The sequence below is a fragment of the Cervus canadensis genome, chromosome 22 (genome assembly GCF_019320065.1).
Source record: "Cervus canadensis isolate Bull #8, Minnesota chromosome 22, ASM1932006v1, whole genome shotgun sequence".
Taxonomy (NCBI): Eukaryota; Metazoa; Chordata; class Mammalia; order Artiodactyla; family Cervidae; genus Cervus; species Cervus canadensis.
This window is the reverse complement of record NC_057407.1, coordinates 4,634,356-4,662,215: the sequence shown is the minus strand read 5'-3', so window position 1 is coordinate 4,662,215 and position 27,860 is coordinate 4,634,356. Positions and strand designations below refer to the sequence as shown.

General features: G+C 39.3%; 1 protein-coding gene and 1 pseudogene across 10 annotated transcripts in view; one reads left to right on the top strand and one right to left on the bottom strand.

Moving 5' to 3' along the window:
- Positions 1 to 27,860, top strand: part of TMCC1 (transmembrane and coiled-coil domain family 1) — a 152,347-nt gene that overhangs the window by 14,276 nt on the left and 110,211 nt on the right. For all 10 annotated transcript variants that reach the window (XM_043443516.1, XM_043443513.1, XM_043443520.1 and 7 more), the window contains one exon: positions 27,353 to 27,408. The gene's annotated coding sequence lies outside the window, so the exon portion shown is untranslated. The remainder of the gene's footprint in view (positions 1 to 27,352; positions 27,409 to 27,860) is intronic.
- On the bottom strand, positions 10,085 to 10,586 carry LOC122425137 (annotated as a pseudogene).

The window sequence follows — 27,860 nt, the reverse complement described above, 5'->3', positions numbered from 1 at the left end:
ATAGTTCCTCTTGCAACCACCTCCCATCCAGATGCTACTAGGCGCCCCCCCACCCCCAAGAGTCATCTTGTTAGCATCAACTTTGGTATGGTTGAAAGGGGCTTGTTTTGAATAACAGAAGACACTGCTCTAAGTTATGAAATTCAAAGGGTTTTAGGAGCTGTGTGTCAGGAACTGGATATAAAGACCAAATATATGTTTCTTACACTATCGTAGTTACTGTTGTTCTTCATTCGGTAAGTCGTGTCCGACTCTTTGCGATCCCATGGACTGCAGCACACCAGGCTTCATGTCCTTCACTATCTCCCTGAGTTTGCTCAAACTCATGTCCATTGAGTCAGTAATGCCATCCAACCATCTCATCCATAGTACTATTACATAAAACTAGATTGTATTTTTAAAGTAGAGGGCTGAGTTTCAGAACATCAGTAGTGAATTCCCTCTAGGTCACTGGCTTGTTTCTTTATTGGGCTGTGATGCACCATTTTGATTCTTGATAATGTAAATAGCATTTGTTTTGAGATTCTTAGATGAAAGGTGCCATTGAAAACAGCTAGATGTCATTTTCCTCAGGGATCTTTATCAGATTCCAGTATCAGTTCTTTTTCTGCCTAGACTTTTGTCCTCAGATGACTGTACTCTAATCCCGTGACAGAACTCATTCTTAATGTAATGTGACAAAAAGAGATCATTTTTCTAACAGTAATAAGACTTGTTTTTCTTAGACCTATTGGGTCATGAAATTTGGGTAGAGATGTCTTTCGGTAGTTTTACTTTTTTTTAACAGTAAACCACATGTGAATTTTCATAGGAAGAAAGGGTAAATTGTTTGGAATTCCAAATTCATTCCTACTTAAAAATTTTTTTCTGCACCTCTGTCTGCTTATTTTAATATGCTTGTTAGAGATGAGGTCACTGCCTTGTCCTAATAGAAAAATTCCTTTACAGAGAATGTAAGCCTTAAATAGGGCTTCTTTGGTGGCAGAGATGGTAAAGAATCTGTGTGCAATGCAGGAGACCCAGGTTCAATCCCTGGTCAGGAAGATCCCCTGGAGACAAGAATGGCTACCACTCCAGTATTCTTGCCTGGGAATCCCATGGACAGAGGAGCCTGGCGGCCTACAGTCCATGGTTGCAGAGTTGGACTCGACTGGGCGACTAAGCACGCAGGCCTCACGTGTTTGAACCTCTGTAGGAGTATCTTGGTATACAGAGTGATCACTGGTCTAAGAGTGCCTAGCTGAGTTCTCAGCACATATTCGGCACTCAGTAAACATCTGTTCTCTTCTAGGAGTTAGAAAGTCAGTTCTAGCCTTTGCTACCAGCTACCTATGTTAAACCAACTAGAATCTCTGTGTGTGCTAAGTCTCAGTCCTATCTGACTCTTGGCGACTCTGTGGACTGTAGTGCACTGGGCTCCTCTGTCCTGTGGGCTAATAAAGGTTTACTAATGAAAACCATGCAGCCATGAAATTAAAAGACGCTTGCTCCTTGGAATAAAAGTTATGACCAACCTAGACAGCATATTAAAAAGCAGAGATGTTACTTTGCCAACAAAGGTCTGTCTAGTCAAAGCTATGGTTTTTCCAGAAGTCATGTATATGAGAGTTGGACCATAAAAAAAGCTGAGTGCCAAAGAATTGATGCTTTTGAACTGTGGTGTTGGAGAAGACTCTTGAGAGTCCCTTGGACAGCAAGGAGTTCCAACCAGTCCATCCTAAAGGAGGTAAGTCCTGAATATTCATTGGAAGGACTGATGCTGAAGCTGAAACTCCAATACTCTGGCCACCTAATAGGAAGAACTGACTCATTGGAAAAGACTCTGATGCTGGGAAAGATTGAAGGCGGGAGGGGAAGGGGATGACAGAGGATGAGATGGTTGGATGGCATCACTGACACGATGGACATGAGTTTGAGCAAGCTTGGTTGGTGATGGACAGGGAAGCCTCGTGTGCTGCAGTCCATGGGGTCGCAAAGAGTTGGACATGACTGAGCGACTGAACTGAATTGACTGAGCGACTGAACTGAATTGAATAAATGAATCAGATGTACTCTCTTAAGATCAGAGGATTTCCCAACTACTCACCCAAATGTTGAAAGTGTTAGTCGCTCAGTAGTGTCCAAGTCTTTGCAACCCCAGGGACTATAGCCTGCCAGGCTCCTCTGTGCATGGGATTTCCCAGGTGAGAACATCGGAATGGGTAACCTTTCCCTCCTCCAGGGGATCTTCCCAACCCAGGGAGCAAACCCAGGTCTCCAATATTGCAGGCAGATTCTTTACAGTCTAAGCCACCAGGGAAGCCCAATCTCATGTCTTATCTTTTAAAATCCTGGCCCTAATCCTGCGACTCAGTTTATCCTTAGCCTTATTTTTAAACATTTAGTTTCAGTTGGCCTTCAAGTCAGTTTCTTGAAAGCAAGCACAGAGTCCCCAGATAGACTGAATCGGAAAGTGCCATGAAATAACCCATTCTCTGGGGCTTCAGCTGTTTCCTTGGCCACATGTTCTGCCTTCAGTTGAGTTACCTTAGATCTTCTCCTCATTTTTAGTTGGGACTGGCTGTTCATTAACAAGAAGATTTCTTAGCACCAGTCCAAACAGGATAGAATGGGAGCATCGTAAAATGACTGATCATTTTTCTAGTCATGTAGATCCCTAAATGGTGCCATGTGCAGTATAGTTTGGGTTCCCGGGAATACTATTTAAGCTTTTTGTTGTTGTTGTTGTTCTCTTAAGATAGGTTTAGAAAAATTTGGCCAGTTGACCAAACTTTTAAAAAATGTCATATGTTTTTCCCTTGTTTACATGTGTCATATTTCAGACAATGAATGTAAATGCATTATGATTGTCAGTTTCTAATCTGATTTTATTTAGAGTTTGCTTAATTTCTTTTTTTTTTTTTTTAAATTTCTTTTTGTACCTTGAGAATTTGCATTACTCTTTCAAGTATTCTGAAATAAGAATTGCCTTTTTCTCTTCTAGTTTGCAGAAATAACTTTTTTTTTTTACTGTGTTTTAGTAATTAAACTTTTTTTTTTTGTGGTCCTAAAATGAGATGACAGACTTGGCCATTTAAAAAGTAAACTAGAGAGGAGAGGGAAGAAAGGAATAGTTGAGGGAGATTAAGAGGTACAAACTTCCAGCTGCAAAACAAAATGTGTCATGGGTGTGAAATGTAAAATTGGGGGAGTATAGTTAATAACTTTGTAATATCATTTATGGTGATGTATTATAACTAGATTTATTATGGTGATCAGTTTGAAATGTACTATAGAAATACTGAATCACTGTGTTGTATAACAGGAGATAACATAGTATCATAGGTTATTCTTCAAAAACACAAACTTAGCAAAGATTAGGTTTGTTACTAGAGGTGAGGGGGATGGGTGGAGGTGAGGGGGCAGTTGAATAAAGGCAGTCAAAAGGTACTAGCTTCCAGTTATAGATAAGTACTAGGGATGTAATGTACAACATGATAAATATAATTAGCACTGCTTTATGTTATATATGAAAGTTGTTGAGGCGGTAAATCCTAAGAGTTTTCATCCCAAGAAAAAAATATTTTTCTCCTAGTGTTTTAATTTTGTTACCTATATGAGATGATGGATTTTTATTAAACTTACTATGATAATTTCATGATGTATATAAATCAAATTATGATGTATATTGTGCATTCTTCAAATCCATGAACATGGTATATCTTCCCATCTGTTTGTGTTGTCTTCAATTTCTTTTGTCAGTGTCTTACAGTTTTCTGAGTTTTTTAGGACTTCCTTTGTATAGTATCATGTTGTCTGCAAACAGTGACAGTTTTTCTTCTTCCTTTCCAGTTCAGATTAATCTGAAATTCCATCCCACATGGATGATTACCATTAAAATTTTGTAAACATTCTTCTATACTTGTCTCTTTACAAGTATATACACATATAGATGTGTATATATGAAGTAATTTTACATAGATAGGATAATATTATAATGCTGTTCTTCTTTTGCCTCAGGCATAGGTTTTGGAGATTTTTGTGTCAGTAAGAGACCAGTGTTAAAGATGGTATATTTCTTTCTGGACTGTGTTGCGTGGCTTATCTTATCTCTGAGTGTTCACTTACCAAGTAATATTTTGATATTTATTCCGTTTACCAAGGAGATTTTTACTGCTGAGTAAAGAAGGTACTGACTGACTGATAGTTACAATTCTGATTATAAATTAAAATATTAGTGCTATGGGACAGAAAAGTATGAGGCTTTGCATAATATGAACAACTTTTTTCCAGAGTATAGTTATCACTTTAGATAAGGTGGTATCCAGCTTTTGTGTGGACAGAGATAGTAGGTGTGGTGTGATGAATAGAAGGCTGGATTCAACTTTGACTGTTCCACCTGTTAGTTCTGAGATATTAGGCAAGTCTCTTAACCCTTTTTGAACTTTGGTGATGCAGACAGTAAAGAATCTGCCTGCAATGCAGGAGACCTGGGTTTGATCCCTAGGTCAGGAAGATCCCCTGGGGAAGGGAACGGCTACCCACTTCAGTATGCTTGCCTGGAGAATTCCGTGGACAGGTGAGCCTGGTCCCAAAGAGTCAGACACGACTTAGCGACTAACACTTGACCATTTTAGGATTTAGTTTCTTTGTTCATTAACTGAATAATTGACTTCTCAGATCTAGTCCAACTCTAAAACTTTTATGACCATAAAATAAGAGCCATCTTTTACCTTGGTTCATTGAGGTGTAACCTCTGCACTTCTACCTATCTTACTCAAGACGTGTGCCTAAGTCACTTCAGTTGTGTCCGACTCTGTGCAACCCCATAGACGGCAGCCCACCAGGCTCCCCCGTCCCTGGGATTCTCCAGGCAAGAACGCTGGAGTGGGTTCCCATTTCCTTCTCCAATGCATGAAAGTAAAAAATGAAAGTGAAGTCGCTCAGTCATGTCGAACTCTTAGTGACCCTATGGACTGCAGCTTACCAGGCTCCTCTGTCCATGGGATTTTCCAGGCAAGAGTACTGGAGTGGGGTGCCATTGCCTTCTCCAACTCAAGACGTGTAAATGGCCCAAAATGAAGGCCAGGGAGTATAGTCCTGAGACCCTTAGAAAAACCACAGAATGAAGCAATAGGTAGCGCTGTGTTAGTTTTTAGAGGAAGTGTGAACCTGTGAACTTCTTTTGCATGCTTTGCAACTGTTTCACAACCAGTTCTGGGTAGAAGTATTTTTCTTATTTGTGAATAAGAATATGGCATTGAGGATGGAGAGGCTATTGATTTGGTTGCTCAGTTTTCTAGCCGTATTCCGGGTGACTTGCTTGGATTGGTTATGTCCTCTTGGTGACTTGCTGGGTGACTTGCTTGGAACTAGAATTGGTTATGTCCTCTTTGTTTTCCTTACTTTTTTTTTACTCTCAGTAGAAAGATCTTGAGATTCAAACTCAATTGTCTGTGACACACATTGGTCAGATCAGTGATAGAAGAGAGTTGGAAGACCTGTTTTTCTTCTTCCTTTTGACAGAAGAAAATAAAGTGAATTACTTTACTTCTCCATGCTTGACTCTTTTTACTGAAAGAAAACAAAATCTGACTCTTCTTACCTCACATACCTTGGAATAATGAGGTCATTCTTTGGAATCTTTTTTAAAATGTCATGTAAAAAATTTGAGGTATAATTTCCAGTAAATGCACAAATCTAAGATGTATGTATAACTTACTGAATTTTTACATGTGTATGCTGCTCTATATGTAATCATCAGTTAGTTCAGTTGCTCAATCGTGTCTGAGTCTTTGCAACCCCATGGACTGCAGCACCCTAGGCTTCTCTGTCCATCCCCAGTCAGATCAAGACTTAGAATACTTTCCTCCCCGTAGGATTCCCTCATGCCCCTTTCCAGTCACCCTGTGCCCTGTTCAGAGCACATTTTGTGTAGAGCACACTTTGAGTGCTCTGTTATTCATCTTAAGAAGCCACTGAAAACAGATCTTGACATCGTTTATGTTTCATCAGTAATCTCAATCTTGAACCCTATAATAAAGTGTGATCTGTAGATAGTAAGGTCTTTAGCCTTTTAGATAAGACATAATTGTGTTAAAATGCTTCCCTGTGTGTATGTGTGCTTAGTCGCTCAGTTGTGTCCAACTTTGCAGCCCCATGGACTGTAGCCTGCCAGGCTCCTCTGTCCATGGATTCTCTAGGCAAGAATACTGGAGTGGGCTGCCGTTCCCTTCTCCAGGGGATTTTCCCAACCCAGGGATCAAACCCGGGTCTCCCGCGTTGCAGGCAAATTCTTTGCCACCAGGGAAGCCCACAGAGGGAGTAATTTTACATTGACAAAGAGGCAGTGTTGTGCGTTTTCTTCTCTGTGTAGACTTTTTCCTGAAAATTTTTAGGTGGTCTGAAAGTAAATTTATTTGGAACGTTGTAGGTAAGTGGGAAAAGGAAAGTTGGGTTTGGCTAAGTGAATGATGAAGTTGTTCCAGTTCTGTGAGTTCTGTTCTTCCTTCTAGCTGTTTCGTCTTGTCACCCTGTGAATAAGGCCTAACCTCATTTTTTACATCTAATATTTATTCAGTGTGGTTTTGTCTGAGGCACTGTGTGTGTGTCTTTCTAAACTGCTGTGGTGCAGTTTAGCTTTAGCTTACCTCATACTTCCACTATATGTATTACATGATTTTGTCTACTAATTTGCATATTTGTATCTTTCATTTTAGAAGTTGTAGATTTATGGAAAAGTTAAGCAAAGATAATATATAAAGTCTGTCATGCAGCTATTTTCCCTGTTGGCAATATCCTGTTAGTTTTATGAAGATAAATTTGATGTATTTTAAAATTTGCCCGTTTGAAGTGTACATTTCTGTTTTTAGTATATTCACAGAGGTGTACAACCATCACCACAATCTAATTCCAGAATATTTGCATCATCCCCAAAAGAAACTCTGTACCCCATTATCAATCCCATTTCTGCCCTCCCCCCAGCCCTTGTCCTAGGTAACCACTAATCTATTTTCTATCTCTGTGGGTTGTCTCTCCTGGACATCATATTATATAAATGAACTTTTATAATGTGTGGTCTTCTGTGACTGGTTTCTTTCATGTAGCATGTTTTCAGAGTTTATTCATTCTACAGCATGTATCCATTCTTTTTCCTTTTGCCAAATAACATTCAGTTGGATGGCTGTGCCATATTTTGTTTTCAATTTGTAGTTGATGGACATTAATTGATTCTACCTTTTGGCTATTGTGAACAGTGCTGGTGTGAAATCTGAATCCAAGGTTTTGTGTTGACTACATACACTTGCCTAGAAATGGAATTATCAAGTCCTGTGGTAACTCTGTTAAGGATTTTTGAGACATTGCCTGCCTGGGCCATTTTACATTCCCACCAGCAGGGTAGGATGGTTCCAATTTCTCTACATTCTCTTCAGCACTTGTTACATTGTCTTCTTATGATTTTAGCCATCCTAGGAGAAGGAAATGGCAACCCACTGCAGTGTTCTTGCCTGGAGAATCCCAGGGACGGGGGAGCCTGGTGGGATGCCGTCTGTGGGGTCGCACAGAGTTGGAAACAACTGAAGCGATTTAGCAGCAGCAGTGAGTGTGAAGTTGTATCTTACTGTGGTTTTGACTTGCATTTCCCTAATGATTAGTGAAAGTCAGTCAGTCGTGTCTGAGTATTTGTCTGAGTATTTGCGACCCCATGGACTATTCAGTCTATGGAATTCTCCAGGCCAGAATACTGGAATGGGTAACTTTTCCCATCTCCAGGGGATCTTCCCAACCCAGGGATCAAAGCCAGGTCTCCCACATTGCAGGCAGATACTTTACCAGCTGAGCCACCAGGGAAGCTCAAGAATACTGGGGTGGGTAGCCTGTCCCTTCTCCAGGGAAACTACTCAACCAAGGAATCTGGGTTGAGAAACTAAGTGCATTTGGTTTATTTTCTCCCTGATTTGACTACACAGAAAATCAAAGATGGCTGGCAAAGCATGTTTCTTCAAATCTTAGATAGTCTACATTCCTTGGTTAGAGGAGTAAAGATTTTTTTTTTTGGAGTAAAGTTTTTAAAAAATGTTTTTATTGCTTGCTTTTGTGAGAAAAGTATAGATTTGTACAGCAAATATAAAAAAGACCCAGAGAAATATAAACTAGAAAGTTATAATTTCTATAGTTTATAGTGATAACCAGTGTTATAATTTTTAATATTTGCATGATAGACTGATGCAAATATACCTATAAATACATATGTGGATCTGGATAACAGGGTACATACTGTTTTGTTACAAGTTTTTTCCCCCACTGCAATTAGCAGTATATTATGAACAGATTTCTAATCATACAGTATTTTGTGGAGTTAAATTTTGACATCAAGTTATGAAACATCTATTTAAATGGTTGCTTCTTAATGACGACCAGTTGATTTATGAAGATAGGAGGGTGGAGAAATATTTAAATGTTAAACCTATGTATTTTTCAAATCATTGGATTCTTTTGTAGATTAAACTAGCTAATGGTAATTATTTTCTACTTTATGTCAAGAAGTATTTGCTTTGGCATCCAAAATTGTTTTTCTAGTTATCATTGGTGATGGATTGGTTAAAAATTGTACAGTTGCTCTGATGTACTCAGATAAACTGCTGAGTACTGGCGTTTGGATTATGGTCTTGATGGTTATTAATGGAAAGTTTGAAGTCTCTTGGAAAGTTTAACATATATTTATTGAGCACCAACTGTGTGTCAGGCAGTGTAAAGGGGGCAAAAATTAAATGATAGAAGTCCTAGAGATATTTGTTTTTCCAGCAGGGGTGGGGTGGGTGGTACTGCCAAACTGCATTAGAACAAAGTCAAAAGGTAAATTTCCTAAAGTGCTGATTTATTTTTGTAGTTTATTTTATACTCAGATTATTTTCATTTCCATATTTCATATTGACTTTTTTTGCATTACCTTTAAATGATAAAATGATAAAAATGTATCTACATATTTTAAAAAATAATTGTTAGGAAAAAGGAAATATAACTTTGAAACATCACTTTTCTTCTTGAACATTTCAGTTCAGTTCAGTCGCTCAGTTGTGTCCCAACTCTTTGCGACCCCATGAATCGCAGCACGCCAGGCCTCCCTGTCCATCACCAACTCCCAGAGTTTACTCAAACTCATGCCCATCGAGTCGGTGATGCCATCCAGCCATCTCATCCTCTGTCGTCCCCTTCTCCTCCTGCCCCCAATCCCTCCCAGCATCAGGGTCTTTTCCAGTGAGGCAACTCTTCGCATGAGGTGGCCAAAGTACTGGAGTTTCAGCTTCAGCATCAGTCCTTCCAATGAACACCCAGGACTTACCTCCTTTAGGATGGACTGGTTGGATCTCCTTGCAGTCCAAGGGACTCTCAAGAGTCTTCTCCAACACCACAGTTCAAAAGCATCAATTTTTCGGTGCTCAGCTTTCTTCACAGTCCAACTCTCACATCCATACATGACCACTGGAAAAACCATAGCCTTGACCAGACGGACCTTTGTTGGCAAAGTAATGTCTCTGCTTTTTAATATGCTATCTATTGGTCATAACTTTCCTTCCAAGGAGTAAGCGTCTTTAAATTTCATGGCTGCAGTCACCATCCGCAGTGATTTTGGAACCCAAAAAAATAAAGTCTGACACTGTTTCCACTGTCTCCCCATCTATTTGCCATGAGATGGTGGGACCAAATGCCATGATCTTAGTTTTCTGAATGTTAAGCTTTAAGCCAACTTTTTCACTCTTGTCTTTCACTTTCTTTTTTTTTTTTTTCCAAATCTAAATATTTTATTATATACTTACACCCCAAATTGTATTTTTGCTATATACTTTTAACTTAAGGACATCTGTAAAATCAGTACATTACAGAAATCCTGAAATTCCACTAGCTATAAGCTATTTAAATACTACTTATACGAAGTATTTGGGGGGGGGGTGGGGGGGTGGACAAAAGCTTATTTACACATTCACTTTGCTATATACCTGAAACTAACACAACACCGTAAATCAACTACACTCCAATAAAAATATTAAAAAGTATTAAAGGAAAGCCAGCACCATATAAACAGCATACACTTAAATAAAAGATGAATGTTTTACAGAGTAATGTTTTTTATTCGCTGATAAGCTAAAGGTCCATTTCAAGATGTTTCTTTCTTTTGTATGCTTAATGTGTTTTATTAGCAAGCAAAGCCCTATAAAGGATGGCATCATCTAGTCCTTAGACTCACATTCATCTTCATCTTGACTAATCTGGAAGTAACGAAGCTCATAAGTCTCCTTGTCAGATGCAACCACACGAAGCCAATCACAAAGATTGTTTTTTTTAAGGTATTTCTTGGTAAGGTACTTCAAATACCTTTTAGAGAACTGTTTCTCAGAAACGACTGTGATTTTATTCTTGAAGCGTTCAATGTGAACGACGTTCCCAAGATTTCCAGTTTTTCCATTCACTTTAAACCTTCTCCCGCAGAAACTGTTCAAAATTTCCAGAATCAAAAATTCCATCTTCTACTGGATGAGTAAGATCCAAATTAAACTTCCAGGTTGACTTCTTAGACTTCTTGTCTTTCTTCGGCGCCATCTTGATGGCTTGCCGTGCGATGAGAGAGCGTCTTTCACTTTCATCAAGAGGCTTTTTAGTTCCTCTTCACTCTCTGCCATAAGGGTGGTGTCATCTGCATATCTGAGGTTATTGATATTTCTCCCGGCAATCTTGATTCCAGCTTGTGCTTCCTCCAGCCCAGCATTGCTCATGATGTACTCTGCATAGAAGTTAAATAAGCAGGGTGACAATATACAGCCTTGACGTACTCCTTTCCCTATTTGGAACCAGTCTGTTGTTCCATGTCCAGTTCTAACTGTTGCTTTCTGACCTGCATACAGGTTTCTCAAGAGGCGGGTCAGGTGGTCTGGTATTCCTATCTCTTTCAGAATTTTCCACAGTTTATTGTGATCCACACAGTCGAAGGCTTTCGCGTAGTCAATAAAGCAGAAATAGATGTTTTTCTGGAACTCTCTTGCTTTTTCGATGATTCAGCGGATATTGGCAATTTGATCTCTGGTTCCTCTGCCTCTTCTAAAACCAGCTTGAACATCTGGAAGTTCTCGGTTCACGTATTGCTGAAGCCTGGCTTGGAGAATTTTGAGCATTACTTTACTAGCGTGTGAGATGAGTGCAGTTGTGTGGTAGTTTGAGCATTCTTTGGCATTGCCTTTCTTGGGGATTGGAAAGAAAACTGACCTTTTCCAGTCCTGTGGCCTCTGCTGAGTTTTCCAAATTTGCTGGCATATTGAGTGTGGCACTTTAACAGCATCATCTTTCAGGATTTGAAATAGCTCAACTGGAATTCCATCACATCCACTAGCTTTGTTCATAGTGATGCTCTCTAGGGCCCACTTGACTTCACATTACAGGATGTCTGGCTCTAGGTGGTGTATCTTGAATATTTAAGACTTTAATATTGTTAAAATTATATTGTCCGTGAAAATTTTGCAGTGTTTATGGCAAAGTGAATGAAATTATACTATGAGCAAACCAGAATCTTGGACAAAATTTGAAATAGGGATTATAAGATTATTTTTGTTCCTTTAAATCACTGCTATCAGATTATTTTTCTATCCCCACTTTGTCTTATACTATATTTATATTGAATTACTGCTTTGACAGTATGAGAAGAAATAATGAAATATAATTTTGCAGATATATATATGTCTATATATAAATTTAAATCAGGTACCAGGTACTTTATAGTTACTTAAACTAAAAAATCATTAAAGCTATCGGAAAAAATCCTAAATTGGACCTGTACCTATGAATAAGAAAGTTTTCCAACAAATATGTTGGAAACCAAGAGGCAGTCAGGCAAAACAAGATAATTTGGGGTTTGTATGTTTTAACCCTTTCATTCTTTTTCTCAGCGACTTAATCTCCATATATGCTTGCAGGTGTTTATATGTGAGAACATGAAAAAAAATTTTGTTTTGATTCTGACTACTGCAAATAGTGGGCTTCCCTTGTAGCTCAGTTGGTAAAGAATCTGTCTGCAGAGCAGGGGACCCGACTTCGATCCCTGGGTTGAGAAGATCCCCTGGAGAAGGAAATGGCAACCCACTCCAGTATCCTCGCCTGGAAGATCTCATGGACAGGGGAGCCTGGTGGGCTGTAGTCTATGGGGTCGCAAAGTGTTGGGGATGACTGAGCGACTAACACTTACTTTACTTACTTATTGCAAATAGTAGTCCTTATGAGGCCTTTTCTCCTTATAAGGGCATTATGTAAAATGAGAGATTATACTGCAAAATGATTGTTGTTATTTAGTTGCTCAGTCGTGTCTAACTCTTTGTGACCCCACTGACTGTAGCCTGCCAGGCTACCTGTCAGTGGAATTCTCCAGGCAAGAATACTGGTGCGGGTTGCCATTTCCTCCTCCAGGGGACCTTCCTGACCCAAGGACTGAACCCACTTTTCTCATGTCTCTTGCCTTGGCAGAGGATTCCTTACCACTAGCACCACCTGGGAAGCCACTATCAAATATTGGCTGTTATTCCCTTTGCTGTACAATATATCCTTATAGTTTTTTTTTTTTTAACCCAATAGTTATGTTGTGCTTATTGCATACCAGGCTGCCCTCTAAGTGTTAGACATTTAATCTTCACAATTCTGGGAGAGTAGACACTGTTGTAAGCCATGAGGAAATTGTAGGTTGACAAATAAGTTGTGGTTGGTGCTGCAGTACTGTGAAACCTTTTCTTTACAGTCTGGATATGTTTGCACTTCACACATTTGCAGACTTACCACATCTTTGCAAGCTTTCTTCTGTCAGGTTCCAGCAATAGGTTATTGGTAATTTTATCTGATTACCTCTAGAGGGCTCGATAGATTTTGGGATAAGTAAAAGTCCAGGCGCAGTGCTTCAGTCTAACTCTTCATTAGAAAAATTTGGAACATGTGATAGGTGTTGGTTAGGTAAGCTGTTAGGTTAGGTAAGTTAGGATTTTATAAATCCTCTATTTTGTCAATTCTGAGAGGAACGCCTTTTTTTTTTGGCATCATAATGTGTCGATATTGTGTACATTTAATATGACAGCATTTCTCTTCAAAAAGCTGTTATTTAGGTATAGATGTCCCCCACCCCTTTAGGTGTGCCTGTTAATCAATTGATGAGATCTTGTACCAAGGCAGTACAGTCGTGTTTTGACCATTTGACTCTATTTTTTGCCTAACAAGCACGATCAGCCTGTCGTTCTTGGCCCTGTGCATAGTCTTTGCCTGTTTAGTGCTGAGAGCTAGATTTCCTTTTAGCCAGCTAAGACTGAAGTTGCTGTGGGTTCCGAGGCTTGATTTTGTATCCTCACTCTTTTCTTTAGACTTCCTGCAAGGATATCTTGATAACTCAGAGACAGATGTACCTATGTGTTTTGCCTTACTAGCTACTGCTAATTGAAGTGAATCAGCTAGTTGTAGGGGTAAGTTAGCAAATACTTTCACTGGAAACAGGACCAGAATTAAAACCTGAAAGTCCAACGGTAGTTAATGTTTATTGGATACATTCAAAACATTGTTTTATTATGGGAACACACTTCTACCTGTGTCCTTGTCCTTGTTCCCTGGTAACCATGCATGAGCTGTCCATCTCTGTAGTTTGGTCATTTTGAGGATGCTATGTGCATGGAATCATTTGAGATTTGCTTTCTTTTTTCATTCACTAAGCATAATGCCTTTAAGATCTTCTCAGGTCTTTATGTGTGTCAGTGTTAATAGTTCTTTCTGTTTTATTGCTGAGTAGTGTTTCATTATATGGATGTACTGGAGTTAAACATTTGTCTGTTGAGATATGTTTGCCTTGCTTCCAGTTGGGGTACTGTCAGTAATGCTGCTATGAACATTCATGTACAAGTTTCTACATGAACATATATCTTTTTTTTCAGATAAATGACAAAGAATATGATTGCTGGGGTGTATGATAACTAAATATTTAATTTCATAGAAAACTACCAAACTTTTCCGTAAGAGCTGTGCCGTTTTACACTACCAGCAGTGTGATGAGTCTACTGAGACTTTCTTATTGCTTGTTCATTCTTGTCATTTAAATGGTGCTGAAAATTTTATGTGAGGAAAATCATAAAAAATAAGGTGTGTGCATTATTGACGTAGTTGTTTTACCAGTATATAGTTGCTCTCAGGAGATTAAAATTAGTAGTTCTAGGTTCTTTGCTTGGGCAGTCTTTCGTTGATCTCATTGAAGTGATGAATAACTGAAGAATGAGGTAGTTTTTTTTAACTGAACTTTCATGCTCCATCATTTGACCATTTTGGAATCTAAAGAACTGATGCTTCTTTCTCTTTAACTCTCTTAATGTCTCTAGAAATGTGTATCTTTCCCTAAATTGTTAATAATTTCTGATACTACAACTCCTGCTTATTGTAGGATACCTTATATTTTTTCATTCATTTGCCTTTTTATTTTGTCATGAATTATTTTATCCATTCTTTTAATGACTTGATATGGTATTTTTTTTTAATGACTTGATATGGTATTGAAACACCAATTAAAACTGTGCTCACTATCAAAACCGGCAAAACAGGCAAACAGGTTGCCTAAGCAACCATATCTATACACAGGCCTTACTCAGTCACTGAAATAGCATGGATTTTTTTAGGCCAAGGAAACTATCCAAGAATTTTGTGAATAAGGCTGAGTATTGACCTTGGCAGAATTCATGGGGAAGATGTCTGTCTTTTTGTTTTGTGTGGTGGAAGAGGGTGTTTCATCCAAACATTGCCCTGGTTTCTTCTCCTTTTTCTACTGAGGGCTTTCTGTTTTTTAATGTCTAGAGATTTAAACTTCTTAAAAAAATTGTTTTTTAGTTTTTAACTGTTTTATACTGGAGTGTAGTTGATTTACAATGCTGTGTTTCAGGTGTACAGCAAAGGGGTTCAGTTATTTATGTATACACACACACACACACACACATATTAATGTTTTTTTCTTTTTCAGATCCTTATCCCATACAGGTTATTGCAGAGTATTGAGTAGAGTTCTCTGGGCTATACAGTAGGTCCTTCTTGATTATTTTATATGTAGTAGTATGTATATGTTAATCCCAAACTCCTCATTTATCCTCTCCCCCCTTTCCCCTTTGGTAACCATAAGTTGGTGTTCTAAATCTGTGACTTACTTAGACAAGAGTGGTGTTAGTAGAGAGGATAGAAAGGAAATAATTCAAGAATATTTGGGAAGCAAGTTGATCATTTTGTAATGTATAGAAACATCAAATCACTATGTTGAACTCTAGGAACATACATAGTATTGTAGGTCAACCATACTTCAACAAACAGACTTATAGAAAAAAGATCAGATTTGTGATCACCAGAGGTGGGGAGGGGGTGGAGGATTGGATGAAAGTGGTTAGAAGGGTCAAACTTCTAGTTATAAGGGCTTACCTGATAGCTCAGCTGGTAAAGAATCTACCTGTAATGCAGGAGACCCGTTTGATTCCTGGGTCGGGAAGATCCGCTGGAGAAGGGACAGGCTATCCATTCCAGTATTCTTGGGCTTCCTGGGTGGCTCAGCTGGGTAAAGTATCTGCCTGCAATGTGGGAGACCTGGGTTGGATCCCTGGGTTGGGAAGATCCGCCGGAGAAGGGAAAGGCTACCCACTCCAGTATTCTGGCCTGGAGAATTCCATGGACAGTATAGGGTCACAAGGACTCGGATGTGACTGAGCGACTTTCACTTTTACTTTCTAGTGATAAGATAAATGAGTACTCAGGATGTAATGAGAAGCGTGATTAATTACTACTGCAGTATGGTAGGTATATGAACATTGTTAGAAGAATAAATCCCATGAGTTCTTACTACAGGAAGAGCTTTTCTCTCTTTCTCTAGATGAGATGATGACTATCCACCAAATGTATTGTGGTGATCATTGCATGATGTATGTGAGTCATATTACCCTGCACACCTTAAATTTACACCATGAAAGTGAAAGTTGTTCAGTCGTGTCTGACTCTTTGCAACCCCATGAACTATGCAGTCCATGGAATTCTCCAGGCCAGAATACTAGAGTGGGTAGCCTTTCCCTTCTCCAGCGTATCTTCCCAACCCAGGGATCCAACCCAGGTCTCTCGCATTGCAGGTGGATTCTTTACCAGCTGAGCCACCAGGGAAGCCCTAAAACTTATATTATGTTGTATGTCAAATAGCTCAGTAAAGCTGGAAGAAAAAAAGAATGGCATTTAGGTGGCATTTGGTGAGGGACAGAGAATGTAAAGGACGGAGAGAGAGAACTCGGGTTTCTCTGTCTTAGGCAACTTAGTGCCCCTCACAGAAAAAGGGAATACTGAAAGAAAACAGGTGACCGCTTTATTTTGTTTTCCAAGAAGATCGCAAATTAGGTGTAGAACTTGAGGTACTCTATGGTGATACCTGGAAGGAGATGTCTTAATGAGGTGAGAACTCATTGGTTAGATTTAGATATATCCTCTTATGTGTTTCAGTCAGTTCAGTCACTCAGTCGTGTCTGACTCCTTGTGACCCCACGAAGTGCAGCATGCCAGGCTTCGCTGTCCGTCATCAACTCCCGGAACTTGCTCAAACTCATATCCATCGAGTCTGTGATGCCATCCAACCATCTCATCCTCTGTCCTCCCCTTCTCCTCCTGCTTCAATCTTTCCCAGCATCAGGGTCTTTTCCAGTGAGTCAGTTCTTTGCATCAGGTGGCCAAAGTATTGAAGTTTCAGCTTTAGCATCAGTCCTTCCAATGAATATTCAGGACTGATTTCCTTTAGGATTGACTGGTTGGATCTGGCAGTCCAAGGGACTCTCAAGTCTTCTCCAACACCACAGTTCAAAAGCATCAATTCTGCGGTGCTCAGCTTTCTTTATAGTCCAACTCTCACATCCATACATGACTACTGGGAAAACCATAGCTTTGTCTAGACGGACCTTTGTTGACAAAGTAATGTCTCTGCTTTTTAATATGCTGTCTAGGTTGGTAGGTTGGTCATAGCTTTTCTTCCAAGGAGCAAGCGTCTTAATTTCATGACTGCAGTCACCATCTGTAATTTTAATGCTTTCTAGAAATACTGTCCTCTTGCTCATGTTTCTCATGTTGGCAAATAATTAAGGATGTGTTATTAATTGATATTTGCCGTTAATAATAATATACTCTCCCTACCTAACAACCCCTTCCCCTCCCACAAACCATCTTATTTTGATTTTAGAATTTTGTAAAATGTTAAGATGAAAAAGACCTCATTGCTCAGGAGCATGTTACCTAATGGAATCAACATAGAAAAATAAAAAATAGCTCTCTGCCTGGTATTATTTGGCTTTGAGTTGTATTGTTCTCTGCTTACGCTGGCTGGTTTATAATTTGATGAAAGTAGCATATTTGAGTATTGTTATTCTAATCATTAAAAAAAGTTAAAATATATAGATTTTCATTGTATTGTCTTTTATAACTTTAAGTTGCCTTCATTTCTATGGAGCAGATGCTCGTTCGAAGGAATTTGTATGACAGTCTTTTTCTGTTTATCCTGCTGGAAGTTTGATCCACTCGGTTGACAGCTTTATTTTTCTTTCCTCAAAAGCCAGCACTAGGCCCACAGGAAGGACAGGAACCTAAGCTGGAGCCAAAGGCTGGTTGTCGCATAGGCCTGTGGGGGTGCACGGTCAGAAGCTTTGCAATTGCTTGGCCTGGATCTGTCAAAACAGGTTTGGTGGGCTCTGGCTGTGCCATGGTTTATTTATATGCCCTCAGAGTAGTGATCCTGGGAATGAATGCATTGTGAGTGCAGTTTGGAAAATTGTTGTAGATTGCTCCAGGAGGGGAGAAAAGCCCCCTGAGAAACCCCACTGTGGAACAGGTCTTGGGCTCACTGGTTTAGTTTTCTGTGAGTGCGGCCCAGCAATTAAACCCTTGCCACATTTCAGCAGCCACCGTCAGGTTTTTGGAAGCAAGTTGGTTCACGGAAGACAGAATGTGAGGTTAAATATATCTTAGCTCTGGCCGGAGTAGATACTGTTAAAACATGAGTGAGATGGATATAAAATAAGTCTTCTCTGCTGGTTTCAGGAAAGCATAGTGGGAAAAAAAAAAGCAGGATTCTTTTCTAATTTCTGTGGATCCAGCTAGGATATTACATCTTGCATTTTTAAGACATTTAAAAGTACAGACAAAAGGACAGGACAGTGTATATTTGAACAGTGTTAAGTACAAAAACAGGAATTGATGGGGTAGTAGTATGGTTCCATATTTTCTACCATTATTTTCTCCCAGGACTTAGCCTTTGTTACACATTATGCATTTATCTTTCTTTACAAAAGAAATGCCGACTTTTCAGTGAAGTACTAACGGTTTTCAGATGGCACTTAATCTGAGTGTTAATTAGAAAAGAATTTACAATTTTGCATTAAATGTAACCTTTCTTACATCTTAGGCTTCCCTGATGGCTCAGCTGGTGAAGAGTCTGCCTGCAATGCAGGAGACCTGCCTTTGATCCCTGGGTTGGGAAGATCCCCTGGAGAAGGGGATCCCCGCCTGGAGAATCCCATGGACGTCGCAGAGAGTCAGACACGACTAGGCGACTTTAACTTTCACTTTTCTTTCTTACATCTTACTGTTAAGTTGTCAAGAGATTTTTGATGAGTGATTCAGTCTCCTTACTCTTTGTAGATCTGTTCAGAGTCTTGAGGTAGTCTTGGTAGGTTTTGTGTTTCTAGGAATCTGTCCATTTCATCTTGGTTGTACGATTTGTTGGCACACAGTTGTGCATAATATACTCTGGTAACCCTTTATATTCCCATAGAGTTGTCCTCACTTCTCGTTTCTGATTTTGGGTCTGTCCTCTCTTTAGCAGTCACTCTAGCTCAGAGTTTGTCAGTTTTGTTGCTCTTTTTTCAAGGAATCATCTTCTAGTTTTGTTGATTTTCTGTGTTGTTTTTCTCTTCTCTGCTTCACTGATTTCTGCTCTCATCTTCGTTATTTCCTCCCTTCTCTACTTTTGCATTTAAGTCCTCTTATTCTAGTTCTGTAAATTATAAAATTATGTTTTTTCATTTATGATCTTTCTTGTTTGTTAATGTGGGGGTTTATAAATTTCTGCCTCAATGCTGCTTTCTAAGTGTCCCATAGGTTTTAGAATGTCATGTTTTCATTTTTATTCGTCTCTAAGTTTTTGCTAATTTCCCTTGTGATTTCTTTGATTCATTTGTTAATTTAATAGTGTGTGGTTTTCACACATTTGTGAATTTCCAGTTATTGTTCTGTTGTTATTTTCTAACTTCATCCCATTCTGATTGAAGATAGTTTGTGTGCTTTTAAAATATATTGAGACTTAATTTGTGAGCTGTTATGTGGTCTGTCCTTAAATGTATCCCACATACATTTCAGAAGAATGTGTATGCAGTTGCTTTTGAATGTCTTAGTCTTCAGTGTCTAGCTACCAATAGTGGGGGTAAGGGGTAGGGAGATGGATTGGGGGAAAAAGGGTCAGTTCAGTTCAGTCGCTCAGTCCTGTCCGACTGTTTGCAACCCCATGGACTGCAGCACGCCAGGCTTCCCTGTCCATCACCAACTCCTAGAGCTTGCTCAAAGTCATGTCCATCGAGTTGGTGATGCCATCCAATCATCTCATCCTCTGTCATCCCCTTCTCCTCCCACCTTCAATCTTACCCAGCGTTAGGGTCTTTTCCAATGAGTCAGTTCTTCACATCAGGTGGCCAAATTACTGGAAAGAAGGATACCAAATAAATCCCTTGGAAGTCACTTAGCTGGAGAGAGAGGGCCTTGCACCTACTGGGGGTCAGAGGGATGGGGAGGAAAGATGCAACAAAAATGAGCGCCTGTCTCTGCATCTTTGTGATCAGAAGCAACAGTCAGTGGTCAGAGCATGGATCACATAGATCTTGGAGGACAGAGTCTTTTTTGCCCACGCGAGCTCCCATAAGCTGTGTCCAAGCTGCTCTGGAACCTTGCCCAGCTGACTTTCGTGTTGCTGGAGGAAGCTGTGTAGCTGCTACAGTGCTAGGAGTTGAAATTGAAATTAAATGCAACTTACTGTCCAAGCCTTCCCCGTAGATTCCATAGTTCCAAAATACAGCAGACAGATTCTACCAGTGCATTTGTTGTCTTGTAGTTATCAACTACTCACTGGACAGTCTCACTTTGACCATATTTCTCACTTTTAATGGAGCACTGTATCTTGGTATCTTGTATTCTCATGTTTGCATGTTCATCCATTCACAGAACAGTTTAAGCCAAGGCACTAGAGCTACCCATTCTTTTTGGTCACCGTGCTTTTAGTCAGATCCTCTTGCTTCAGCCATATTTACTGACTAAACTCAAATGAAGTGAAGTGAAGTGAAAATTGCTCAGTCGTGTCCGACTCTTTGTGACCCCATGGACTATAAAGTCCATGGATTTCTCCAAGCCAGAATACTGGAGTGGGTAACCTTTCCCTTCTCCAGGGGATCTTCCCAACCCAGGGACTTAACCAGGTCTCCAGCATTGCAGGCAGATTCTTGACCATCTGAGCCACAAGGGAAGCTCAACTCAAGGAAATGTGATAAAGCTATATTTGTGACTGAGGTGATTGCATTTTTCAAAGTAGTAAATATCTGTTGAACTTACTTGATTATGTCTTTCTCATTTCTGGCTGAACTCTTGGGTTTCTTGTCTATGCATTTATAAACCAAGGAGGTCAAGAGAAAGGTTTGTTTTGGGTGTGAATGACCGGGCTGGGAAAAGATGTTGCTAAATCACAAATACCCTTAGGAGGTAGCCAGAAAAATGTTGTCCTTTATAAAATAGAAGCATGAGAAGAAATAATGACTTCAAGAATAGAACTGTTGAATAAATTTGCAGTGTAGCAAAGCGTAAAGTATGTGTTACCACTGAAACCATTTCAGATGACCTACAGTGAAGGAGAAAGAGCATAAGTTGAAGATGTTTTTTAAAATCCAAAAAAACATGACTAAGTTTTATTCCTAAACTTTGTGTTCATCCATTTACTCTAGAGAGATTTAAGATTGGCTCTGGGTCAGTTGAGCAAGTTTGACATTCTCCAGCCTTATTGAAATGTAGCATTTATGTTATGTGTGCCTACGTGCTCAGTCACTTCAGTCATGCCTGACTCTTAGTGACCCCATGAACTGTGGCCCTCCAGACTCCTCTGTTATGGAATTCTCTAGGCAAGAATACTGGAGTGGGTTGCCATGCCCTCCATCAGAGGATCTTCCTGACCCAGGGGTTGAACCTGCGTCTCCTGTATTGCAGTTGGAGTCTTTACCCACTGGGCCTCCTGGGAAGCCTGCTATTTATATGTAACATTAATTAATAATAGACACTAGTGTATGTTTATTTTGAGTATTCTTTCCTGTTTTGAATTACATATCATGACTACTTGATGTAAGAAATTTGGAATTAAGATTTTTTAATTGAAGTATAGTTGGAAAATTCAACAGTGGCCACAGGACTGGAAAAGATAAGCTTTCATTCCAATCCCAAAGAAAGGCAATGCCAAAGAATGTTCAAACTACCTCACAATTACACTCATCTCACACACCAGCATATTAAAAGCAGAGACATAACTTTACCAACAGAGTTCTATATAGTCAAAATTATGGTTTTTCCAGTAGTCATGTATGGACATGAGAATTGGACCACAAAGAAAGCTGAGTGCTAAAGAATTGATGCTTTTGAACTGTGGTGCTGGAGAAGACTCTTGAGAATCCCTTGAACTGCAAGGAGATCAAACCAGTCAACCCTAAAGGAAATCAGTCGTGAATATTCATTGGAAGGACTGATGCTGAAGCTGAAGCTCTAACACTTCGGCCACCTGATGCAAAGAACTGACTCCTTGGGAAAGACCTCATGCTAGGAAAGATTGAAGGCAGGAGGAGAAGGGGATGACAATGGATGAGATGGTTGGATGGCATCAGAAACTTGATGCACATGAGTTTGAGCAAGCTCTGGGAGTTGGTGATGGACAGCGAAGCCTGGCGCGCTGTAGTCCATGGGGTCACAAAGAGTCAGACACGACTGAGCGACTGAACTGTACTAATTGACAATGTTGTGTTAGTTTCTCGTGGACAGCAAACTGATCCAGTTATACATATATGTGTGTATATATTCCTTTTCAGATTCTTTTCCATTTTAGGTTGTTACAAGATATTGAACATAGTTATCTGTGCTGTACAGTGGGCCTTGTTTATCTGTTTCAGTAATGTGTATCTTTTGAGTCCTAATTTCCCAGTTTATCCTCACCCGCTTTCACCTTTGGCAACTGTAAGTTCGTTTTCTCTGTGAGTCTGTTTCTGTTTTGTAAATAAGTTCATTTGTATCATTTTTTTTGGATTCCACATATAAGTGATATTCTGTGATATTTGTCTTCTCTGACTTACTTCACTGAGTATGATACTCTCTAGGTCCATCCTTGTTGCTGCAAATGGCATTGCTTCATTCTTTTTATGACTGAGTAGTTTACCATTGTGTACATGTGCTACATCTTATTTATCCATTCCTCTACTGATGGACATTTAGGTTGCTTCCATGTCTTAGTTATTATTCATAGTGCTGCTATGACTATTGGGGTGCATGTATCTTTTTGAATTAGAGTTTTCTCCAGATGTATGTCCAAGAGTGGTATTGCTGGGTCATATGGCAGCTCTGTTTTTTCTTGATAGCTTTTTAGGGAAAACTCCATACTGTTTTCCATAGCGGCTGAACCAAAAAGTGCACTTACACATTGGAAAAGTCTTTATTTCCTCTTCACTTACGAAGGATATTCTCACTAGATATAGAATGCTGGTTGAACAGTCTTTTTCTTTCAACATTTTAAAGTTGCTAAACCCCTATTACCTTGCTTGCAAAGTTTCTGACAGCAAGGTTATTATAATCCTTATCCTTGTTCCTCTGTATATACTGTTTTCCCCTGTCTGGTTGCCTTCACGATTTCCCTTTTTCTTTTCAGCTATTTGAATATGATATGCCTAGTTTTTTGGGTTTTTTTAAAGTCTTGTTTGACACTTTTGGACCTTCTTAAATCTGTAGTTTGGTGTCTTGTCACTTAACCATTCGAATATTTCTTCTGCTCTGTTCTTTCTTCTCCAGGCATTCTGAGTATATTACACTATTTGATATTTTCCCACAGTTCTTGGATATTTTCTCTTGTTTTATTTTCCTACTTCTTTTCTTCTTTACATTTCAATTTGAGTAATTTCTATGAGCCTGTCTTCAAGTTCACAGATTCTTTTTTTAGCTGTTTCAAATCTACTAAAAGAATTTGTTGTTGATTACCATGTTTTTCTTTCTAGGATTTCCACTATATTCTTTATGATTTCCACGTCTCTGTAAAACTACCTGTCTGATCTTGCATGTTGTCTACCTTTTCCGTTAGTCTTCACCATATTAATCATGTTTTAAATTCTCTGATAACTCTCATACCTGTGGCATTTCTGAGTCTAGTCCTGATGATCGCTTTGTTTCTGCAAAACTATGTTTTTATTACCACCTTTGGCATGCTTCCTAAGTCCTTGTTGAAAGGTGTCCATTTTGTGTAGAACAGGAAATACTGAGGTGAATATCTGATATGCTTAGAGAAGACTGCAAACTTCCTACTGCTGAGCCTTTAAGGTAGAATTTAAATTAATCTGTTAGGGGTTGGGCTATGTTTAAAGAGTATCATTGCTATGGTTACCAGCATTGATACATGTTGTTGCTATGGAAACCAAAGACTTCAAATTTCCCTAGTGTCCATTATATCCCTGCTTAGCTTTGGGTTTTCTGTTTGTGCTGTTTCACACAGTGAGTTTGTTTCTTGCAGCTGTATTTCATTATGTTTACTCAACGCTTGTTAGCAGAGACCATTACTTTGCTGACAAAGGTCCGTCTAGTCAAAGCTATGGTTTTTCCAGGAGTCATGTATGGATGTGAGAGTGGACTATAAAGAAAGCTGAGTGCCAAAGAACTGATGCTTCTGAACTGTGGTGTTGGAGAAGACTCTTGAGAGTCCCATGGACTGCAGGGAGATGAAACCAGTCAATCCTAAAGGAAATCAGTCTTGAATATTCATTGGAAGGACTGATGGTGAAGCTGAAACTCTAATACTTTGGCTACCTGATGCAAAGAACTGACTCCTTGGGAAAGACCTCATGCTAGGAAAGATTGAAGGCAGGAGGAGAAGGAGATGACAGAGGATAAGATGGTTGGATGGCATCAGCAGCTCGATGGACCTGAGTTTGAGCAAGCTCTGGGAGTTGGTGATGGACAGGGAAGCCTGGCGTGCTGCAGTCCATGGGGTCGCAAAGAGGCAGACATGACTGAGTGACTGAACTGAACTGAATTGTTAGCATTATAGTGGAGGGTGGGGGGAGTTCTGTGATGATCTGGTAAGCCTCAGATTTAGGCAGGCACTAGAACCTGGGTCTCAAAGGTGTGGCCCTCATAAAACTTTCTAGGAGTGGAGTTGTTCCCCTTCTTTTCTCTTCCTCAACTGCTGTGTCTATCTTAGGTTTTATCCTCCCTCCCCCTTTTTAAGCTTAGGTTTTTTAAAAATAAATTTTAACCAATAGTAGTTTATTTTTTGTTTAAATTTCCTATTCAAAGCAGCCTTCTCTGCCCCTGTATTTTATTTTTTTGGCTTCACCATGTGGCATGCAGAATCTTCGTTCCCTGCAGTGGAAGCACGGAGGCTTAACCAAACTGGACCACCAGGGAAGTCCTTAAGCTAATAGGGGAGATTGATTTGGGCTGATTGGCGTTGACTTGCCAAGCTCCGCAAGGGTGGGGGCTGGGATAAGGAGCTTCTTTTCATTCTCTCAGATTCTCTCCACCTCCCCCCCTCCCCCAGCAGCCTTTTGAGGTTCCTGGCGGAAAAGCCTCTGATAGGGTAGACACTCTCATGATGGCAGTCCCTTGAGACTTTGCACTCTGACATTAGCCCACATTCAGTCTCCAGCAGTTGGTCAAAACTTGTGCTTTAATCTTCCTGACTGCAGTGGGATTCTTTCATGCTCTTGGGGCTGTATTTCGTTTGGTTAGAAAGCTTTACCTCTAGGATTTTAGGTGCTTGTCCAGCCTCTGTGTTGCTCCATCCCTGTTGCATTGCCTCCAGGTTGGGTCAGGAGACATTGTGGGTGGTGGGGAGAGAGTGGTTTCATCTACTCTTTCTGAACCTTAGGAGTCCACATTGTGGTCAGAGAATAACTTGTGAGACTTGCTTTAGTGCTTAGCATATGGGTCACTTTTTGTAAGTGATCTCTTTGAGCTTGATAGCATATTCTGCAGTTATTGGGTACTGTCTTATACAAATGTCTGTTTAGGTCCCCAGTTTGTTAACCATGCTATTCAAATCTGTATCTCTTATTTTTCCTCTGATTTAGGTCATTTATTCTGTCAATTATGAGAGATGTTAAAAATTTCTCCATTATGATTTTAGGTATATTTCACTTCCAGTAGTTCTGCTGAGTTGTGCTTTATGCATTTGGAGGCTGTGTTATTACTTGCATATAAATTTTAGATGATGTCTTTCTAGTGAATTCTGCATTTAATCCTGTGACTTATATTACCTCTGTTAATGCTTTTTGAATTGCAGTCTTATTTTGAGTACTACTAATAAAGCTTGAGCAGCTTTTGTTTAGATTATTTTTGTTAACCCTTTCTATGCATTTTATTTTAATTGTTCTCTATATTGGGCATGATTCTTTTACACATCATAATAGAAGAATTTTTTTTTTTGGCCACGTCACAGGACTGTGGGATCTTAGTTCCCCAACCAGTGAATGAACTGGGTCACCGCTGTGAAAGTGCTGGGTCCTAACCACTGGACCACCAGGGATTGATTTCCGTTTTTTATTTCGTATGATAATCTTTTTCTTTTGGTCCACTTATATTTAATTATTGGAATATTTGGATTTGCATTTGATAGCTTATATTTTCCTTTTTATATGTCTTATCTGCAATCTTGCTTTCCCTCCTTTTTGTATTTATTTGCATATTTTAATTCTGTTTTTCCTTTCTGTTAGTACAATAGTTATATCCTTTTCTACCATTTTTAAATGTTTCCCCTTGAGATTAAAACATGTATTTACTTTCTTTTTTTTTCAAATATGTAAGTTTATTTTTTCCCAACATAAGAATAATCATAATGTATATACCTCGAAAAGTAGAAAAAGTTAAAGATGGAAAGTCCTCCCTCACATCTGCCCACCAGCCCCTCAGTTCTCCAGATGACTCAGAATGAGTATCCCCCAGCACAGTCATCTGGCCTCTTCACTGGCCCCCCGACGTTCAGCACGTATACTGCTCTGTGCTGTGTTTACTGCTCTGGGGCTGGGACACTTGGCCTATATCTTGCTGCTTATTCATCCATCTTCTCATCTTTCCAAGTTCAGGGAAAGCTTCTTTCTTCTTGAAACTTTTCAAGGCAAATGTAGTCTGATTTCTTCCACTTCTGATGGTAATCATAGTTGTCTTTACACATTTTAGCACTTAATTATGTTGTTCTGTGCTGTTTCTCTTAAGCTTCAAGTATGTAAACTTACTTTCCATCCTAGATTAGATCCTTGAGGATAAGGTAGGATGCTTTGTTTGTGTAATTCGGAGCACAAAGCAGATGCCCCCCAAACACGTGCCTCAGTAAATTGCCTTTGGTAATGGCTGTTTTCCAGGGAATTTTCCATTTTGGTGCATCTTGAGCCTCAGTTATTCATGGTAGACATACTTTTTAAGAGTTGCTCTTGAATGCAAAATTGCGGATGGAGAATTGGAAGCTACTTGAAAGATACTTGCTTATAAAATTATACTTCTTTTCATGTTGGTAAGGAATCTGCTCACAATGCGGGAGGCCCGGATTCAATCCTTGGGTTGGGAAGATACCCTGGAGTAGGAATGGCAACCCACTCCAGTATACTGGCCTGGAGAATTCTGTGGACAGAGGAGCCTGGTGGGCTACAGTCCACAGGGTTGCAAAGAATCAGACATGACTGAGCGACTAACACACTTATTTTGCATTTCATTTTACTTTAAGATTAGAATTAATGGACTATCCATTCCTAATTCAGTATCATAGTGTAAAAATATTTATGAAATATGCTTTCTTTTTTTAAGTATTGACAAGTTACTTTTCCCCCAAAGTGTTTTTTCTTGATTATATATTTTTTTTTCATTATTTCTTTGCAAAATGAGAAAATACTGAAAAACACTAGAAAAAATTACCCTGCATTACTACCACTGAGAGATAAATGTTACCGTTTTGTTATGTGTATACTCAGTTTTTTCCTATGTTTATATAAATAAATTCCCCTCTTCTAAGTTTCCTGCTTTGTAATTCTTAATGTTTGCTTTTCAGCTTTCCCTAAAAGGATTCCAGAACACCTTAGAAGACCTTGAGGAAGAGTGATAAAGGCAAGTATTCAACTTGTTAGCATCAGTGAAATAATTTGGTTCATAGCCAAACCAAAAAGCTTTGGTCACCGTGTCTATCAAGAAAACTAAAAAGTTAGGAGTAACAATTTAAAGGAAAAAAAAGAAAGATAGTTCATATATAATTTGAGGTTTTTTTTTCAAAACTGTTGTAGAAAATTGTTAAAAATTCTGAGAATTTAACAAAGTTTTCTGAAATATCTGGTTTGTTGGTGGCTACCATTTCCTCTTCTTTTTTCCTCACTTTTCACACCTTTCTCCTGCCCCCTTTCTCCCATATCCTTTTGTTCCCTTTTCTCTTTACTGGTTTCCTCAGGCTTACCTAGAAGGACTTTACTTTTCAGAGAAGCCCTGTGAATAAAAGAGAAACCAACATTTCCTTCTTATGAAAGAACATTTAGCTTTACAGTTGAACTTGTTCGTGTTAAACCAGA